Below are 18,080 nucleotides of genomic sequence, written 5' to 3'. Positions count from 1 at the left end.
CATAGCATGGTATTGAGAAAACAGTGTGGGTTTTGTTTATTTGTTTTTCAATTCATAATGGCTAACAATGCTCAGAAACTCAAAATAATGAGAAGTTGAATAAACACTCTAACATCACCCTTTTACAAAACACTATGATTAAACCTTTTAAAATCTCTAAAACAACCTCTTTGCTTCACATGACAAAACTAAAGGGGGGGAGGAATCCTGCCTTTTCAAAAGCACCGTTGCACAAGGTCTTTCAAATCTGCAACAAAAGTCTCTCTCTCTCTCTCATATGCCACGCATAAAATCTGTGACTAGAGCAGAAAGACATCTGATAATTAGCAGAACTAAAATTCAACGCTGCTCTGTGCTTTGAGGACAGAGAGAGATCAGGAATAGGGCAACTCTGCTGGCAATTTTCTGTCTAATTCTGGAATGATGCAGACTGCACCAGAAACTGCTCATCCTTTCCATCTCCTTTGATAGACAGACATTTACCACATCATAACACTCTTAATAGCTGGGCAGGAAAAAGCCTAAACCCCTCCCTCTCCCTCCTTAAGTTAAGTATAGAAAACTGCATCTATGCTATTTAAGATTTGAACCCTCATCTGTACTGAAGTTTTGTAAATATAGGCCATTTTGAAGTCAAAGGCATTAAGAGTTGGATCAATGCCTCAAGAGAAGCAACTCAGATGGCCTCGATTTCCTCCAGTGCTGGTGTTCACTACTGGTTGACTCTAAATCCTCAAAGGCACTCAGCCAATATGAAACGTAAGACCCAGGGACTAATGCAAAATTTAAGCTGTCTCTGGACCTTGGCCCATAATTGTCTCATAATCCAATTTATACATTCAAAAATAAGCAAACCAACAAAATAGAAACAAACAAACCTTGCATCATTATTTGCTCACTGCATGCCTTGTTTCCCACTGCATCCTGAAGTAAAAGCACAGGGCTGGGGTGTATTCTTAACACTGCCCTCGCCACTTCATGAGCTGGAGAATTTTCTTGCTGGAAGTCTCTGTTTTTGTAGCGCTGGCAATCTGAAAAACAAAAACCATTTTGTTAACATGTGGATGCCTGGATACATTAGAACTAAATTTAGTTCTGAACCAATGCCAGCTAAATCTTTAAACTCTCACGCAAAGACAACAACTTGTGCAAAAAGAGCAGCCAGAAGCACCTCCACTGAATTCACACATCACGTGAGCATTCTGTGCACACCACTCACGCACAGCAGCTAAAAACTTCTTTCTTTATCCAGAGGCAACTTAGAAACCAGCAATGCAACAAATGTCAACATGTGCCTTAAGAGGAATTTTTCCTGAGCTGTCCAGGTTTGCTCTGAAGAGGGGTCTGCTCTGTGGTAGCTCATTTATCTCCACCCAGCCTGCTCAACCAGGAAAGGTTTGAAAGGGGGCATCACCAGCATGGTCTTGTTTCTACAGTGGCAGCACTGACTGCGAAAGGTGCCTATCAAATCCCAGCCATGACCTCTGCAAGACAACCGTGCCTCAGCTACAAAGACCTCCTGTAGAAGTTTGCTTGCACCAGTCCGGCCAGACTCTGGAGAGCCGCTCTCTGGTTTTGAGCAGATGAACGTGGACTAACCTGCTGCTCTTTGCCTTCACTGCCTGAAAATGATAAAACAGAAGACCGTTCCACTTGTTCAATGTGAATGCACTGAAGACAATGTCTAACTGAGCTCCCCAGAGCTGGCAAGGAGAACTTGCTCTACAAATTCCGTCATTTTCATGCTGCAAAGTGTCAGACTGTATTACAATATTTTCTGTGATGTTTAAATTGGCACAGTTGATTTTCAACAGCTTCTTCACGGCACACAGCACCTTGTCATAAAAATATGCTCATTTGTACAACACTTAAACTGACAAACTACAGCAGAATTAAAACTAACACAAGAGTTTTATCGTACTTCTGCTTCAAGAGGCAGATCTTGCTGAAAAGCCTGGTGATGGAGTCGGCATAGAACAAAATATATTCTCAGTTAAAACACTGCATGTAAACACATGAAATACTAGCTAGTGGTTGCTCTTCCATCTGAGCTGTCAAGCAGAAAAATAGGGCAACATAGTACTAGAAGTTTTTTTTTAGCAAGTTTATTCAGTGGAATTAGAGCATGTTCCTACTCTGCAATAGTCCGAAACTAACTTCACTGAAAACAAACACTGCCCCATTAAAATAAAATGCAGACAAAATAGCAAATAATACAAGCTGCAAAGCCACAATACAAAAGGGACAAATTAACAATGGGCCAGAAAAGTAAAGAGCGGTATCAGGCTGCAAGTTACACCCAAAAGGAAACATGAGTAATAAGGTTTAAGTAATATTCTTCTTAGCTCTTATCACAAAACCCACTTGTAAATTTCTAACTACGAAATAGAGACTTGCTTTGCTGGTGGGGAGAAGTATCTATCTACAACAAACATTCAGAGCACATCACCAAAACTCGCCTCATCTTTGCTGCGATGGTGTCAAGTGCTGCAGAGAAGGGCTGCGAGTGCCACAGCTGTGGAGTTCAGTTAACATGGTGCTGACCTAAACAGCAGGGATCTTTTCTGTAGCGAAATTCACAGTGATGTTAACACCACTGATATGTATTTTTCTCATTGGCAGTTTTCTCACCCAGTGGCATGGCATAGTTCTGATCCTCAAACAAGGCAGCTCTTTCTTCACCATGGTACCCAGCTCCCAAACACCACCAACTAAGACTTGAAATACTTAAATGGCAGCTTGCTCTCACCCACATGAATTTTTGCAAAATGAATTTGGAAGTACCCCTTTCTCTTTCCATGCTCCAGCTCACTGCAGAGTGCTCCTTGGACATTGTATACAGATGGGGCTTCTTTACTGATGCTTTGATAGGAATGGAGTGAGCATACTACACGAGCTAGGAGATGCCAAATGCAAGACCTGTGCCAGTGTATGCATGTGATTTCAGCACTGTAGAGTTAAACTCTATCCTCATGTGCAAACCTGACTCACCTGGATCTTTACTGGCCCATAGCCATAGGGGAAATGTAGTTGTCTGTTAGCTACTTACAGCTGTAGTGACCTCATGATACCAAAACTCAGTCATCCAAGATGTGTAAATTTATAAAGCTAAAACATTTAAATCTGGGCAAAAACTGGTAGGAATGAGGGCACGTGCTTATAGCAGGCAGATGGTCTACTATTTTTGATAATGAAAGAACCTACTTATGAGGAAGTAACACAATACTTCCCTACCAGTCAAGTTTTACATGGAGACGTATCAAGGCCCGTAAGGGAGTTTGTCTGATGTGTTCCCAACGCTCCCAATGACCTAACTCTCAGGGAGGTCATAATGTGCCCCCCCAAAATGTCCATCAAATGTTGAAAGAAGTTTGCCATGGTAAACACAAACTTCGCAGCAATCCTCTGCCAGCTCTGCAATACCCATCTTCCCATTTCTGCAGAGTCCTGAATACTAAGGCTTCACACAAGGAAGATCCCAAAAAACGGTAGCATGTTTCTGCATACATACAAAGCTTTACTCATTCAGGTATCTTTTTATAGCTGGCTAGGAGGAAACAGACATTACATCAATGATCTTACAATGCTCCTCTTGCTTCTTTCCTAAAACAAGCCCTTTAGTATCAACTATTCTCATTAAACTTCTACTCAGGGTGAAGCACTTCTGAGGGAATCAATCTGAAAAAAATCTTACATGCATCAGAAAATGGAAAAAGGTACAAAAAGTGAAAGGAAATAAGACAAAGAACTGCCACACTAAGGTAACACTCACATAAACTTCACACGTCTCAGAAAGCAGTACTATCCTCTAGCCTACTAACCATGCTAAAATCCTGTGCACTAAACGCGGCAAATACAAGACAAAAGGGTCTGCCATTTAGTTAAGGACAGACAGGTAGGCATAGCTGATAATGTCTTTTTAAAAAAAGATTAGACAGTTAGACAGTAAGCATCATGGCATTAGAACCAGAGTTTGCCATTAATCTTGTATTCCTTCTGAATAAGGCAGGGTAAACAAAAATAAGTGCAAGTGAACTGCTATGACAGTGAGGTCAGATGTAATATCATGGGACCTGTTCCTGCTTACAGAAGAAAAAAAAACACATGACTCTTTCAGCCCCGTCACGCCATTCTTAATGTGCAAATGTACTAGACACACATAGCAGTCATTCAGTCATTCCTAACCTCTGACTGATCCTATAAAAATAAAAATATGAACAACTTGTTAACATTATTTACCTATAATTCACTGATTCTACACAAAACCAATGATCACCACTGAAAACTTCTAACTCTCTCATCATCAGTTTAATTAACAAGATGATCATTGATTAATCTACTCGAGTCACTCTGAAGAAGGTGTGACTGAACAGAAATCATTCCACCCCAGATAAAGGTGCATTAATTAGTTCTGGATTAAACTGCTTTCCTCTTCATACAACTTCAAGAAAAGGAGGAGGAAAAAAAGGCAAAAAGACCCACAACACAATAACAAAAACCTTTCAGTATTATACTTCTGGGATTTTTTTTTTTTTTATTTTACTTTGTCCTTTAGGAAGGCTCACACCTTCTTGCCTTGAATTTCATCGGCATCTATTTAACTTTGTGAATTATTGTGTTTCTGCAAAATAAACAAACCCGAGTTCAATACATATTTGCAAAGCCCTGCCAAAAAAACGTAGCCACGAATTAGTTGGCTCTGCCGAGCCGTGAAGGATGACACCAATGCCTGACTGGAATGTACACAGCATTACACACATACCACAACTGAAACCAGGCATACTCCCATACAGCAAGTGAGTTTCAGTGTCCCACCTAGGGAGACAATCAAACAGAAAACCTTATTTGAAGCTTTCATCGCTCTTTTTTTTAAGCTCTCTGCCCTCATCAAAAGCTCTCCATCTTCAGGCTGGCCTACAGGGCTGATAGAGAGGCTTTTACCCCTGAAAAATGGGTAACCATTTCTTGAGCACCACAGAAGACATTGCCCTTAACTTGGCAAAGCTCATGTGTCACCTGTCCTTAAGGTCACAATTCTGTCTACTGATGCTCTGAACAGCAAGCAGGACTGGATAAGTTTTCTCTTTCCATGAAGATCCCCTCCTGGCCTCTACACGTTAACAGAAAGCATCCCCGTGGCATGACCTTCTGCTTCCTAGCTGTCCTGTCTGTGACCAAGGGAGAGAGGCCATCTCCTTCCCACAGGTCTGGAGGCAGAGTGGCTGGTCCCAAAGTAAATTCAACCAAATAACCCTCCTGCTCCATTTCCCTTCATCCCGGAAGGTCTCCTGCAAGGTGGTGACTCAGCTCTGCACACAGGAGCAGCCCATTCCCTCTTCTGGTCACCAGAAAGTGACATTAGAAAGGCAGGTGTGGGGGAGACCAGACAGCCAGGCCAGGCAGGACAGGGAAGGAGGAGCAGGAGCAGTCTTCCACAACCTAAATTACATGGTTTGTATCAGGCCTCTCCTGATACTTTGCATTATTCATTGACTTTGAAAGCTCAAGCCACCACGCAGGGCACACCGCAGTCCTGCAGAAAGTCTGGTACATGGACAGAAAGGATTTTTCCATTGGCCTCTGCCAATGTAATACATAATCAATATGTGGTGTCAGCAGAAGTTAAGCGAGAAAACTCATCCCACATCAACATGCCATTTTAAGAGCGTCCAGAGTAAAACCTTTGTGGGTCACTTCTCTGTTGCCACTATGCTTGCTAGTGGAGAGGTTTTTTTTTTTTTTCTGAAATCAGTTATTTCAAGGTTATTTCATAAAGAAGCTATGGAGAGAAGAAAATATGCCTACGTTACTGCAAAGGACTGAGGCCAGCAACCGCATCTTATTGAGGCTTCTGACGGTCATAGACACCCATAGATCAGTTCATGGATGCAGACTTAAACAGAGGGTGACTGATTGGGAAGGGACACACCAGAACTGAGCCTGATCTATTTGAAGTTAAATGCAAAACCCCAGCTTTCCAGTGCTGAGGGTGTTCAATCTGCAGAGACCGCGAACAAGGCCCCAGCACCAGCTTGGTAGTCTCGATTTCAAAACATTTTTGCAGTGAAGCAACTTAAGAAAACAAACATTCCTAGCCAGGCAGAGATCAGTCATAAATGTCTTCTGAAATGGAGATGAACTCCCTTATTGTGTATTTAAAGCAACACTATAAACCAGGCCGTATCTATATAAAGCAACACTGTGGGCTTAAAGCAACAGCGGTGTTATTCTCTGTCGGAGCTCGAACTGAACGCCCCAGGAGTGACCACAAACAGTGCTACTGTTCAGGAACAGACCTGCAGATATGGGAAGCTAAGAGGGGAAAAAAAAAGACGTGCTTGACAGAAATAGTCACTCAAGGGGAATCCATCCATTTCACAAATCTTACAATATAATGAGTATTCAATAGAAAACACAAGGAAAAAAATTACAAAAAATAGTAATAATAAAAAGCAGTTAATTTCCTAAGCAAGACTTAAAAAAAAATTAAAACCTCAGGCATAAAAAAAAAATTAGAGATGGTTTCTGTGAAATTCTCCATGAATCTAACAAAGAAAGCCAAAAAAAAAAAAAAAAGTAGTACATAGGAATGTGAGCTTCAGATTCCCCAAAAGCTAGGCAACTTTATCCATGGGTTATTGCTTATATTTGATGGCAGATACCAAATTTAACTGACATCTACACTTAACAGATACCATGTTGTGAGAAATGCTTGAGAATACAGAACTTTCTTTTTAAGTACTTTATTTTCCCATTTCTAGCATATTAATCTTCTATATATATTTTTATTTTTTTGGTACATTATGTCAAAAATAGCTTGGTATTTTAATAATGTATTTTCATCATAGCATTCATAATTGATTAAAAGTAACCAAAATGGTGGGAAGAACTGACTTCAACATATTAACCTCAAAGGATAAAATTCTGTCTTTTTACTTAAATACATTTGTGCAAATTTAGCACATCAAGTTAGACATTTAAGAGAACACCAAAGTCGTTCCTGCTTACCTCAGCACCCCAACTCCCTGGAAAGTCACCCACCATTAACTCCATCTGTCAGGTAGATCCAGGTGTAATTCACCCACTGATTAAATCTTAACTAAGATTTTGTAACACAGAGGCCTTGAGCTGCTTAATTGTTTTAGCTTGCTCTATAGCCCTTATGTTTTTTTCCGAATTAATAGCATAAATTTAACACCAATGATAACATTTGCACTCTCATAAGTTTTAATAAAATAGCATTTTTGTTGATGAGAGCAGGCTTTAAGGCACTAAGCATGTTCTCAGTGCTAAGGATATCCTTACAGGATATCCCCATAGCCTGATAATAGCATATCATGACTGCTGCAGGTTGCTAGGACATCCATGGTAACATTCACCTTTGGGTGTGCAACGTGAATCAGAAAGGCCACAAAACACCATTCTTCATCACTGCTAGCGCAGCAGATTAGTAGCAAGACTGTAAAAACAACCTAGGCATTTATACTCAGCAGGCAATTATCTGTTTGTTGCCACCCTGAGCTATTTCTTAGCCCACTAATTCAGCCAAGACTAGAGGACGGCAAGTGTTTCCTTCTCCCTATCCACCTCACCTGCCCAAATACAAGCTCTACAGAAAAGCTCCTGATGTCTCTCAGTTATCACAGCTTTGAAAGCAAAGATCTGTTTCAGTAACTGCAATCAAAAACATTCCCTCTGCAGCTGCTTATAACAGCTAGCACTTCACAATAGGTGCATTTTGTGCCTTCTGAGTGAGCTAAGCCTCTAAAAAGGGCTTAAGACAGGAAGAAGCGAGAGTCACCAATGTCATCATAAATCTGAAAGAACAACAGAAATGGGGGAGCAAGGAACCCAAACTACATGAAGCCTTTAGACCCTGACTGGAGTGATGCTGATGCATCAGCAACCACTTCATTTCCACTCTCCCGAACTCCTCAGACCTACCCTCAGTCTTGGCATCAACCTCAAGCCATCAAACTCTGTTATCCCTATTTGTTCGATAGCTTAAAGTTAGCACGTGTTAGAGATTGTTTTTGTTTGTTTGTTTGTTTTCCCATCTCAGTAGCATTTTCATACTCTGCTATTTTTGATAGATAGATCCATCCCTTCTATAGAGAGCTGAACTCCTTTCAACTCCCAGAGCTGTGACTTTAAAATAACAAAAAAAAATTGGTAAAATCCTAAAACTTGACCGTCCTAGAGCCCCATAGAAAATTGGGAGAAAAAAAGGTAAGACAGAAAGGTGATTTTCAAAGCTTGTTTCCAAACGTTGTGCAGCACATCCTAAGCACTTCTGACAGTGGTATATAGACCAGACTATAAATTCTAGTCTCAGCTACGTCAGAAGGTATTGCATGAATGATTACAGTAGTGAATGAATGAAGTAGCAATTTCAACTGTTTTTCAATTATTGTCTCAAGTATGCTTTGGCATAAAGCTCTACTGAATTTGGAAGACCATTAAACACCCAGATACCTTCTTCTCTGACAGAAACAGAGGCAGCTAGCACCGCAGGGCTGCCCAGCCTGGCACTTGGTACAACCGATCATATTCCTTACCCCAGGCATGCACAGAGGCTGGTGGGGTTGAAGCATGTTTTATATAGTGGGCGTATTAAAAGATTTTATCACCAAGCATCTAACCTGCTCGCACGAGCATGTGCAAATAATGATTTCTACCACCCTACTCAAGTTGGTGAATCTGGGTTAATTTCCATGGGGCTGCGAAAGGCATCTTGACTCCTCTCTCTACTCCCTGAAGGTGTAACAACTCTTTGAAGGAATGGCTGGCTAAATAAGGCTGACAAACCTCTCTAATTTCTGTAATGCATTCTTTCAAAAGCAGTTGGAGTAATTCTGTTGAAAATCTTTCCAAGAGGTTTCAGCCTGAAGCAGAAAAAACAGTGTGGAAATTTTTCATATGAATGACTGAAGGCTGGCAAGAACTAAACACAGGTGAAAATATGATGTTAGAATATAGAAGTATGTTTAAAGGTGCTCCTACCACCTCCACCTACAATGTATATATATAATATATATATAATATATATATTATTATTATATAATATTGCATAGTGCAGTTGGAAATGTAAAAGCATATTAAAATAGCTTTAAAACACTAATGCCTCCCCTTTGTTGCTGTTGTTGCTTTGATACTTTACACAGGGGAAAGCAGGAGTACTGCAAATTTAGCAACATAAATTTTATCCTTCGTCCTACTATAACACAAAATTTTCTACGTTAAATGGCAGCTCTATTGCCAATCTCCATCATCCATGGGAAAAAAAGAAAAGAAAAAAAAAGAAATACGCTAACTCCTAAAAAGGAATTTGGAACCACGTACAGCATCTCTCCCCGTTTCATACAGCATCTGTCACAAATCACAGCAGATCCTGCACCTACCAACCCATCCCCTCTGGATTCCTAAACCAGGATGCACCCTACACCATCTCTGATGCTAATGGGGTGGTGGTGGGATGGGACCCTCAGCCAAAAGATGACAAAGATTGTAACTGAGCAGAGTCTCCTTTGAAGATGAATCTCTCCTCTATTCACATAAAGAGCCTGGAAGTCCAAGCTCCTAATTTAGGCACCTCAGGGAATTCCTTACCTGAAGTCAGACAAATCTGAGCCACACAGTATCTTTACTACTACTTTTTGAGCAACAACAAGAAGGGAAAAAAAAAAAAAAGAGGGAGGGAGTGAAGGATTATTTTCCAGTGGAAATGTAGATTAAGCAGCTGATACTCTGGTAACAACTGAAAGTTATAATGAATTCCAGGATTCATTCGAGTACTCCATTCTTAAAAAACACAATAATGAAAGGCTTACATATGAAATTTAGTAGTAATAACTTTGGGGTCAAATCCATAGTGATTTCTTTGGCAAAGCTTCCACTGACGACACTTAAATGTGATTTCAGTGGGTGTTCTGCCTGTGAAAGAACTTTGGGATTGGCCCACTCTCTGTATATTTAAGTCACCCCACTCCCAGTATTATACAGCGCCAACCAGTAACAAAACCTAGCATTATTTAGACCATTTGCATGCCAGAATCTCCAATTGCAGGGTGCAAAAACCAGCAGGAAGCATTGATCATTCCCTTAGTAGCAAACAAAAACGCAATATCTTTTACTTGGCTTTCTTATGATATCATTTGCCTTCTATAATGGCAATTGCTTTTTTTAAAACGTGGATTTGCACAGTATTCAATTTGCCAGTTTCTCCATATAGATGTATATTTACTGAAATAGCCACTCACAAAATCCAAAGCCCAAGGGTGGAGACCTAAAAATAAGTGTATGTAGTTTAGGATCTTTTATAGCCATACATGATAACAAATCTGGTTCTCTTCTGGTGAGCCATAAAAAGGGAAAAATGGGAAAACCACAAACAAGCAAACAGAAAATAAAAATCTGTATGTTTTGCCCTACCCCCTTCAAAATTGTATGGACACTACGTTGCAACCACTTGGCTAAATGTTTCACATGTTGGTTTTTCAAAGTATTTAGCCATATAAACTATCGTTTTGTTTCTGTTGGCTTCAGATGGTCCTACGCTTATGAATTTTTCCTTACATCTTATTATTTAAAAAAAATAAATAAATCAGCCAACATTGCCTTTACGGAGCAAGAAAAACCTGAGTATCATTTTCCAGTTAACTCTTCTGTATCTGCCTTGAAGTGAAATCAGCAGCAAGAATTGCAGGCCAGGTTTTTCTAATTATTGCACCTAATTACTACCATTTAGTATTTCATTTTCTAAGTAATTCCATAGAAAAGTCTCTACAGTTACAAGGCAAGCTCAAGTCACAGGAGTGGCGGAGCACACACTGTAAAAACGTATAATTTACAGCAAAATGTGCAGTAAAAACAATAAGCAGTAGTAGGCGATGCTTACAGCCCTACTGAATGCTGCAATCCTAGAAATATTTCAAACAGCATTTCTCTTTTTAATTTAGAAGACTTAAGTCAGATTTGATACTGATCTCTTACCTTCCATATCAAACTATTTCAGTGAACACAGCCTTCATCAGTACTTCTATGCTGAACTTTTAAGCTATTATAAAAGGAAATTTTATAACCATCACCTTCTTTATCTTGTTTTTTTTTCATTCTGTTGTACAGCTTCTCTGCTCTGAGATATCAATGACTAACCAAGCTGTTCCGTATTTTCCCCTTGTTTAACCTCACACCCGAATGATGAATTTGTGACCTATCTGTTCCCACAGCACGTTAACGACTTCACAGCCAGCAGTCGTCACTGGCTGTCTAAGCGAGTCAATGAAGAGGCTGCTTCCAACACAAACCACTCTAACGGGAACAGAGACACTACAAAGCACTGAGGTTTGCTCCCTTAAACGCCACACATGCTCTATTTGCAAGTTTTTCCCTTCCTTCCTCTCAGTATTCCTTCCTCTTGTGTTCTCCAGAAGCAGAAGAGCTGGCCAGGAGGAACTTGCCACGACTCGGGACAGAAAGGCACTTTCACTTGCAGGCATCTCGGTTTCTCCAGCCGAGCCGAGGAACAAACGCAGCAACACGGCAGTGAAAATTTGCACGCCACTGGTTTTCAGGAGGAGCACTGCCCCTCCCAGTGATTCCTGGATTAAACCCAGCATTCAAACTACAAAAATATAGGCTTATGAGTTGACTCATTAGTCAGAGAAATGCGATGTCTTCCAACGTTAAGGAATGTGACAATAACAGCAAATCTCACCCTGCTTGATAAACGGCAGGCATTTCTCCATATAAGGTGAAAAATGTGCTAGAGCTGCTCATGCAGCACTGTTAATTCTTTGCCTGTTCTTAATATGCAAGAATATAAATGAACTTATAAATCAATTTTGGAAGCAAACCTAGGAAGTCCGTTTTGCTTGCTGATAGCTATAAACCATCTAAACCACGCTCAGTGCACGAGGAATGTTGAGCTTAACCATTTAATCCCTTTTAAGCACAGAGTGCATTTGAGCTTGGTATGGTATCTTGCTAGCGCTGAACTGAATGTAAATCTCAGACGTCCTGGCCCCTTCCAACCCCTGAATTCCCCTTATAGTTCACCATTCCCTGGTATTCCCGTGCATTACTGCCCCTGACTGACAGCTCTGTGGCCTTCAGCGCATCCAGGACGTGAGGACATCAGGGGAAAGCCGGCAGCCCAACAAAACCATCGGTCTTTCACTCTGTGCGTCCTCCAGGCTGAGCACCAGGGCTGCAGGGTATCAGCACAGGGCCACTGCTGCTACTTTATCTTAGCTCTTATCGTCTAATAATCTCTGTAGCAGCAACAAAAATAAGGAGCACTTATGAAGTTGTTTGTGCATTACAAAAAGATTGCAGACATCACTCACTGTTGGAGAGAAACTGACGGAAAGACTTCTGTTGATTTTAATGGGCTCTACACCAGGTTGTAAAGGCAAAGAAAAACTACTTTATATGACCCCTTTTGCACAAAGCAAGATAAGGCACCTGCAAAAACTCTCTTAGACCTGGCAATGAAATCCACTTTGATTTGAAATTAGATCTAAGCCCTGGTCTTCCCCATTTCTTTGTTTTCACACATGGTATCAACACCCCTCGAGTCATCACAATGATCTGCCAAATCACCTAATGAACCAGCTGGTACACCAATGGACATTTTTTTTTTTTGGAATGCAATGTCAATGGCCAATTGACCACTGTTTTCATAGGTGGGATGTAGCTGACTACAACTGACATCTGCCACGAAGACGGTTTCCTCTGTAGAGAGGGTCTGGAAAACGAAGGATAGCATAGAGGTAGCCAGGTTTGCTCACATTTCTTCAACCACTGATTTAATGGTTAGGAAGAGATGTCAATGACTTCCTGAAGAGTCTATCAGCAAATAAGAGGCCATAAACAGACCTGACAATAGGAGGGTAGAAGAGGAGACTCATAAAAAAATCCCCAGGGATCTTTCAGAGAAGACTCAAAGCTGATGCAATTATCATGGGACAGATTTCTCAAAAATCAAGCTGGAAACGTGGAGAGAAAACAAAAGGATGAGTAGAATTAAATGATTAAAAAAAATCCTGAAATCCATGAAACACACCACAGAAGCTGTACTATAGGAGTCAGTGACTTCTATGAGAAGAGAGGCACAGAGGGGAAGCTTCCACATACTGTACATATACCTACAAAATGTAAGTGTATGCACAAAAAGGGAGAGTAGGAAAAAAAGACACTTAACAACTTTCTTTAACTTTGATGGAATGACACAGCAAATTTTGATTTGATTATTTTAGTCCCAGAAATTTCTTCACATCAAAGATCAGGTGACTGCTTCAAATTGCCAATACCTTCCTAGTTTATCTTCATTCAACCAGAAAATGTAATGTGTCCTGCTGAAAAGACAGCACAGGCTGCTTTATTGCTACTGTAAATGTAATACTCTATTGCATAGACTACATAAAATACTTAACAGCCAGAAGGAGAACATGGGCTGGAAAGGAGAAATAGGTATTTAGAACACATTAAATGTCTCAAACGACAGGGATGGAAAGCACAATCAGCACATGAAGTATATTAGTCTTTCACACAGTTTTTCTTATTGCCCCATAAGGTTCAGGTTGGAGTTCAGCAAAGAGAGTGCAACAATGCTGCAATGTCATGACTATTAAGAAACGCAACAGTGAGGAATGACTAGCAATGGCAACTTCTTCTGAGTTTTTGAGAGGTTTCTCTCCACCTGTTAGCCAACATCAAACACCTCATCAAAGCTCTTCCACTTCTCCTGTAAAGCCTTTCTTGTCTTATCCAAAGGACCAGCTTGGCAGTGCCCTGCCACACAAAAATCCTCAAACTGAGGGGGCTGAAAATGAAGAAAATAATTAATGTGAATTTACCAGGTAATTTAACTTCACTCGTTTCAGGTGAATTTCAACATTTAATCACTTCTAATTATTAAAATACACAATCTATTGTACTTTGAATGGCAAGTTATTATTGAAGAGATTACTTTGTTACTTGTCCAGTAACAAAATAATTTCTGAGATGTAACTTGCAGAACCCCATTTGAGGGAGAGGTAAGAAATTCACCAAACCCTTTGAAACAAAACAAAAAGTTCCCAACCTTGTTGACATGATCATTCCACATATACTTCATAACCTGTCTTTATTGTCATTTATGAAGCAGTAAGAGCGTACTTCAGTACTAATTACGTACTTAATTCAGGTATTTGACCCTTCTAGGAAAAGCAAATAAATAGTACAAGAGAAACCTGTTAAAAATAATATACTAATAACATCAACAACAACAACCAGGGGTACTGTACCAGACCCATTTCCAAACAGTTGCAAAGCTGATTTTAATACAAACATAACCACTATCTTGGTGGTTTCAAAGAATCATAAAATGGCATGCAGCTTTTACAAAGTATCAAAAATACATCCACGATTGAGAAAAGAAAGGATGCATCAGGAAAGCTTCATGGAACAGATGTACAGCTTTGGGAGAACAGTATGTTTAATAAATTTCTGGGAAAAAGAAAGCAAAGAAGGTCTCTACACTAATTACCACACTTACTTGCCTGCAGAAGTACAAAACAAACCAATAAACAACACCAACAAAACACTCGAGGTGAAACATGTTCCTTTTTGCGAGTATAAAACCAAAAGGGACTCAGTTAACTGGATAACAAGCTAATATTCTACAGTCACATGGGCTTTAAGCCAGCACGGATAGTGAACACGGACATAATCCCAGGCACACGTCTGCTACTATCTAAAACACTGACAATAATTGCATACTTGTAGCTGGATATATACTAGGCTCACTGGAACAGCCAACCATTTCACTCAGCTGTAGCTGCTAGTATAATTAAGAATATTAAAAAAAACAGGCAGAGTGGACAGTCAGAGAGTGTCAACGCTAATTCGCTGAAAGATGAACAACAAAAAGTTTTTGCCCCAGTGAGAGCTCCAGGGAACCACCAGCCTGCCTTCAGACCCATGACCTAGAGGCGAAAGGCATCCTTGCCTATGCCTGATCAGCCAGGGCACAAAATTCTCACCCACTAAAAAACTTCTCCAGAGGTTTCTAGCTGTCAGAGATTCTGTTTTGTTGCCTCTCACACATAGCACCTATTGCCTTGCTCTGTAAGCAAGTATAGCCCGTGACCGGCTACCAGGCAGCAAGCCCTGCAGTGATATACATCTGGATTTTAGGAGCCAAGTTCCTCTGCTTGCTGTGTTCTGTGAAAGGTGGAGGGAGGGGGAACACCACAGGAGAATTAATTCCAAACATTATTTAATCATTACAGAATGACTCTTTAAGCATGTTTACAGTCATTCACATCTAAGGCTTTTTCTCATTTCCTGGAACCTTATCTAATGTGAATTCCATACGGAAGTTTTTAGTGGTATATGAAGATGCATGCAAACTAACCATACTCCAAATCATCCAGATAAAATAAAATAGTAAGTCAAACAGTGAAGAAACTAGGGCTGTCAAATTACATCTGAACAAAGAAAAAAAATCTGACCTTTTTGTACAAACTTACTCTTAAAGGAACTATTCTACATCCTTAATTCAGATGATATCTCTGATGTGGCTAAGCACAACCATGCTTACAGTTGTCTCTCTTTTTATAGACAGAACACGTATTATCCATGTGATAGCAGAGAGCTCACATGGCCAACCACCAACGTGGAGCTTTTCAGGGTTTAGAACTTAAACTTCGGAGATCAGGGCTCCTGCCCCAAAAACAGTCCAGAAGAGCAGCAGGAACCAGGATATGACAAAGCAGAGAGAACTTCTGCTGTACCTTTACGGATAATGGCTCCCCCATAAACTTCCCCTGTGAACTTCTGAGGATGCCATTTAATCATTCCTGCTTTTATTCTGCACAATTTTAAATATTAAATATACCCATAGGTATTAAAAGTATATATTGATAGTGCATATGAGAATACATACAATAATTTTTATATATTTATCATGAAATGCCAATAATGCGTTGGAAAAAAAGCCTTACTTTACTCAAAACAACCATAACTAAATTATCACGAATACCTTCCACAATACTAAGTTCAAAATGATAAATGATGCATTACAATTCCAGCCTCTATTAACAAGCAACTTCAACTCCAGCAATTCCACAAAGAAATCCTTAGAAAGGAATGGAAAAAAAAAAAGTCAGCAAAATATAAAAGTTCCTCATAAAAAGATCTTTGGCTGAGGAAAATAGCTGCACAGTAAGAACCTCCTATCTCAAGAGGATATAGAGGAGACAAGTGAACTAAAAGCTAACGTCAAGCTCCCATCCTGGAATCCAAAAACAGTTAGCTCTACATAGTTTCTTGAAGTATTTACCAAACACGTATTATTTGTGAGACGGTCTTCCCTATAACACAGAAGTCCCACTGTTACTCGGAATATTACAAGAAATAAAAACAATGTCAGTATGTGGATCACAGGAAATAAAAAACTGTTCCAAAACAAAATAAATTATTTAAGAAGAAACAAAATGTTCAGATGTGCTTACTAGTCGAGCACAGTTCAGAAACTGGAAAAATCTTTTATTGTAATCTTGTGAAGGAAAAAAAAAGTAGCAGAAGATAAGTATTTTAAATAACTCAGACACTTTTTGTGATGACTCAGCCCTTATTGCGACTTTTTATAGCCGACAGGCTGAATATTTTAATTTCTATGCCAGTTTTACACAGGCAAGAAGTAGCCACTGATTAAGAGCTGGCTTAGTCTGAATGCAATGGATGGCGATTAATATCTCCTCTCCCGTACAGCTCTGAGCCAACGTTCATGAAGCCATAAAGTGCAGGGAAGGAAAAGTAATTGACTAAACGCAAATTTTAAAGCGTTGATAAAAGGGTGCTCAAAGTCACCCTTTAAACTTGTTCTTGGCCTACAATGCACACTGCCATTTACAACAAAAGGTTTAGCAAATGGTTTGTCGTAATTGGCCTCAGGTGACACACTTTTCACAAGGATAAGTGTGCACGTGGAGATCTTGCAGGACATGTTTTCACATAAAAATGTTGACTCCAAGATGTTACAGTGACAATTCATCACAGATATTTGCATCCCAAGCACTATATCAACAAAACCCCAAACGTTTTATAGTCCTAAACCCCCTTGCGTATCATTCCAGGAAACATTTCATCATAACAAAATTGCTGACAACCAAATATTACAGGCAATCCTAATCCTGACAGTGAAGGACCATCTCCCAGCAGCACAGGTTCTGATGTTCTGCATAGCCTAAATTTGAGCACCTCTAGGGGCAGGGCTCTCATTGCTTCCCAGAAGAAATGTTCTACTATTTATGAGATCTGGCTGTGAAAATATTCTTCTTTTTATTCAGATTAAATTTACTACTCCCAATTTTTACCATTTATAATCCCTCGCAGCATCTTAAGTAAATCTTTTCTGCATAAGACTGACAGCTTTCATGTACGCAAACTATTACAGTAGCCCTCTGCCCTTTATCCCACGTACAGAACTTAATTCACTCTGCTTGAATTAGACTTCAGTATTCAACCATTTGCTATGCTTCTACAAACTCTCTCCAAAACACACACCATGTCCTCAACACCATAATTTTTTGGACTCCTGTGAACTGCCTGATAGCTCTTACATGCCTTCCCACTGCTGTGGCTCCCACACCTGGATGCGGGAATCCAGACGCAGCCCCACCACAGCTGCGATGGACAAGCAGTGTTATGCATGCCCTCATCTCTGCAATTCAACTTCTGGTGGGCAGATTGCATGGCCATAAAACACCGTTTTGCCATGCAAGAATATTCCACGGCTAAAGTCACCACTGCCATCCCACTGCTATCTCCTCCACTTATCCTCAATTTCAGCAGCATGCCTCAAATTCATTCAGCTCCATCTCCTAAACCTTTCGATCATCCTGAGGATCTGCAGAGCGTCTTGAACTGTTTACAAGTACCAAACTCACTCCTCCTCTCTGCCCAGAGCAATCTGCTTTTGAAGAATGCCTGCTGGATCACTGGAGATCATTAGGCACGGCCCTCCCCTGCCAGCATGGAGGGCAAATGCTGGCGACTGCTGGGGTCACGCACAATGGTGCTCCCAAAACGTC

The 18,080-nt window shown here is 40.2% G+C and overlaps 1 protein-coding gene across 1 annotated transcript in view; it reads right to left on the bottom strand.

Annotated features, from left to right (window-relative positions):
* Positions 1–893: 893 nt before the first annotated feature.
* The window catches only part of SCAF8 (SR-related CTD associated factor 8), a 157,739-nt gene continuing 140,552 nt past the window's right edge, over positions 894–18,080 (bottom strand). The window contains exon 21 of the mRNA XM_066994214.1: positions 894–1,031. The gene's annotated coding sequence lies outside the window, so the exon portion shown is untranslated. The remainder of the gene's footprint in view (positions 1,032–18,080) is intronic.

Source organism: Anser cygnoides, chromosome 3, assembly GCF_040182565.1.
Source record: "Anser cygnoides isolate HZ-2024a breed goose chromosome 3, Taihu_goose_T2T_genome, whole genome shotgun sequence".
Lineage (NCBI taxonomy): Eukaryota > Metazoa > Chordata > Aves > Anseriformes > Anatidae > Anser > Anser cygnoides.
This window is presented reverse-complemented; position numbering and strand designations above follow the sequence as displayed.